A 3,951-nucleotide genomic window follows, 5' to 3' on the forward strand; every position below is an offset into this window, starting at 1 on the left:
TTAACACACAAGAAAAACAGGTCGGAGACAAATGTGCACTGTATTCTTAGAAAAGCTCTTGGCTCAACATAAATGTCAGAGTCGGACCCTGACGCTGATATTCTAATAGACACAAGTATTCAAACTTTTTATATAATAAACCACGTTATAACTTTACGTTTCCACTTTACTACCTAAAAATGTATGAATGTTTGATTTGGTAAATAAACAAATTCACTAAAGTGGAGTGTGCCCCTTGTGGGGTAACAGCGGGTTCATCATGCAGATATTTCACTGATCGATGTACCTTTACAAGTATGTTCTCAGCAGTGTATGCCCAGCAGGACCTTTTATTATGTCTCCACGGAGGATCCTACTCTTGTAACGCCCACGTTCTGTCGGTATATATAGCGAAGGACTTGTTTCCCCCAATTATTATAAAGAATTTTTGAAAACTTTACCGATACTGTAATGTAAAGTTTGAGTGTGAAGTCGAGCACGCTTCGGCACATTAAAACTACGTATAAGGACGTAAATAATCACTTTACTTTTTCTTTTAAAAGATGAGTCTGTTTCGGTGTGATGCATACAATATGCCTCCTGAAAGTTCGAGTTTGCCGCGCCATTTTTTATCAATCCATTGCATCATTAGTAATTTCATGAAATAAACCTTAAGCAAAAGCATTCAGCCCATACAATTTAAACCAGCTGAAATCCTGAAGAGATCTCACTATCACATAATACGCCATTTAGCGTCCGACAAAACTGGTCACCAACACACTTATCGTCACCAAATAAACCGACACGTTGATAAAAGAAATACAAACATGGTACGAGCAAGTAAACATCCTAAAACCCGCTTTAACACGACAATTCAGTGCTCAAATGCTTAGTATTTTATACGCCAAGTGTTGCCAGACCAGTAAACAGTTATTTTAGGCGATATGTTGTGTAGTATCCATTGACCTTTTTCGCAATGAAACCTTTAATGTGCTTTGCAATTTTCTTTCGGATTTCTTTTCATTGCGTTTTATTTGTGTACTTGCTACATTGCATAAAAGTTATGACAGAAAACTAGTTCCTATTTTTATGCTTGTCACAGTCCCCGGCTCTTTGTGTTTTTCTTTACTTACACCAAATTGTCTCCGCCAGATGCTTTCTAAATCGGTTCAGAAATTTGATTTGATTTGGCGCAATTAAGTAATAAAATATGTCTCTTGAAAACTTTCCCTTTTATGCTTGACAATTTATAAACGCATACGAATCAACTTTATTTATTCAATGGTGGTAAATTTATTTTCTTTTTTTAATGTTTACTTATAATAGTATTTTTAAACAAAAAAAATTGCTGCCTTCAAATGGTCAGAACTAAATTAAATTTAAACGGAACCTTATGGAAGGCACCAGCTTTCTAATAAACAAAGAATCATAAAAATCAGTTCTCTCAAACTTGCGAAGTAAAAAACAATACAATGCAGTCGAATTCATAACCTGCTCCTCTTTTGAAGTCGTTTTTAAATAACTTTTATTACAAGTATTTCTTAGAACTACTTATACATCTATCCCGCTTCAGTTACCAATACTTGGCTCACTTTGTCGTTCAACGGGGTTACAATACAAATAAGAGAAGATTGACTTAAATTCGTGGAATCAATTAGCCAAGTTGTAATTCGCATATTTTTTGCGATTTAAACGTTGTTTCTTTATATGATAAGAATTTAATATTGTTATTTAATTATGTAAACCTCTCTTTTTAATAGTTTATATTTTCATTTAACAATAATAGTTATTGTTCTCGTATGACTACAAAAGGACTATATTATAACAATCTGAATGTTTTGTGAATGGTTATCAATATAGATACTCCGTTCCTTGTAAGAATCCGAAATATGTCATTGTATTTCTCATACCTTATTATTATTTTATATCTTTATTATATCACGGTCTTTTTCTCTCGGAAACATAATATGAATTGAACGTATTTCATGGTATTGTTATAAAAATATCATAAACAGAAATATAAAGAAAACGCACAGTTTTAATTTTAACTAATAATGAAAAATTATTTATTTTTGTGTAGTTAGCCTCCTTACATTTATATTTTCTAGACATTTCTCCAGCCCCCTTTTTAAATGCTGTTATTGTATACCACATATAACATTTATAGTCTAACCATGCGTTACAAATAAGATTTCAAAACTTTTTTGTTCATGGAAAATCTTTTAAGTGTTTACGAAAAATCTTCTTTTTTTATGTGATAAAGCAGGCGAGCGAACAGACAAGTCATCTGATGTTAAGTGCTCCACGTCACCCAATTGCACCCACAATACCAGGGGTATGAGTTCTTAAACATGTCGATATTTATTGAAAAAATACCGAAACAGCGGTATAAAAATTGTATTTTTGGGACCCTTTAATCCAGCTAAACAAGCCACAAAGGGAATATGACAAAGTGCTTATTACGGTCTTTATAACCCTTCTTATAAGCCCTTAGGTGGTTGGCATTGTTGAATGCTCTCAGACATGCACGTATCAAAGCAAAACACACTAATTAGCTTTATTAAGGAATAAAATCAAAGCTAATATTTGAGGGACTGTATCGTGATTAATGAGAAATGTTTGTTTTGAGAGCGCAGAGCGCAGTTAGTGTTCGTTAGTTTTGTTTCAATCTAAGGGTTCAATTACTTATTAAAAAATATTTCCAATGTTAGTGTCTGGTAGTTATTAAATAACAATTACATATGTATTTGTTGTCTATTGACCTTATTTATTCAATCTCAAACATTTATTTATTCAATCAGACACGTTCTGTAAGCGCTTTTGAATCAAAACATAGATTAATGTTGATCATTTACCACCGGTGTAGAAAGCAGTTTCTACAGAGCGTTCACTATTATTTGTTTGTGTATTATGTTTCAAATAGCATTTATTATTTGAGTTTGCTTATAACCTTTGTTTTCTATCATAGAAGTTATGTTTCCATCTATGTTACACACTGTTGCCTTTTTGCCACCCAATTACACAAAAATCATATACAATGATATATTATTACGTCCATGTGAACCAGGCAGACTCATGCTTCAACTTCTACTACAACACTTAAGAATAAAAATAATATAATTCTTACGTTTACCCTTATTATATTATATAATATATTTTATACTAGGAATTTGACAAGTGCGACGAAAGGTTTTTCCAGGATAATGGTAATAAGCTCTGGTACAACATTATATACTCTTTATATTTCTGGGAACATGGACCTAATCTTATAGTATTGTTATAATAATATTGACCTTACTGAATTACATTATTGGAACCTTTATATGTTTTAATTGAAGACTGTAAAAGAGAAGTATCACAAAGAAAATCATAAACCAAATTGAGCTAGTTGGCTTATCTTCACTGAATAATATAAAACAAAGTCGTTTTCTCTGTCTCTATGTCCCTATTTATGATTAAGAATTTAAAACTGCGCAACGCATTTTGATTCGATATTTTTTATAGATAGAGTGATTTGAGAGGAAGGATAATATGTATAATAACATCTTTTAAATTACTCCGAATTTGAAGCGAGCCAGGCCGCGGGCAAAGCTAGCTTAGAAACAAACTTAATCTCCTGTTTGGGGTAGTTCTTTAAGCCATGTATGCTATATCATTCCGCTTATCTAATTTTAGATAATAGCTGTCAATGAACTTATATTTTAAAAGAATGTTAATAGAATTTATTTTCCGCCATACATCTAATCATCACGACATCTGGTAACTGCGATACGCTTGCTTTGCATGGCCTGGCCATGGCCATGGCTTAACGATAGTAGAACTGTTATTTAATTTGCCATTTGTCTATGTTCGAATAATTCGATCATCTTTTTCGTGTCTTATAGAGCCTTAAAATATAAAAAATACGCTGTCTATACACACACATATAAGTATAACATACATACTGCTCTTATTATTGAATATTACACACGA

The sequence above is a fragment of the Zerene cesonia genome, unplaced genomic scaffold, assembly GCF_012273895.1.
Source record: "Zerene cesonia ecotype Mississippi unplaced genomic scaffold, Zerene_cesonia_1.1 Zces_u002, whole genome shotgun sequence".
NCBI lineage: Eukaryota > Metazoa > Arthropoda > Insecta > Lepidoptera > Pieridae > Zerene > Zerene cesonia.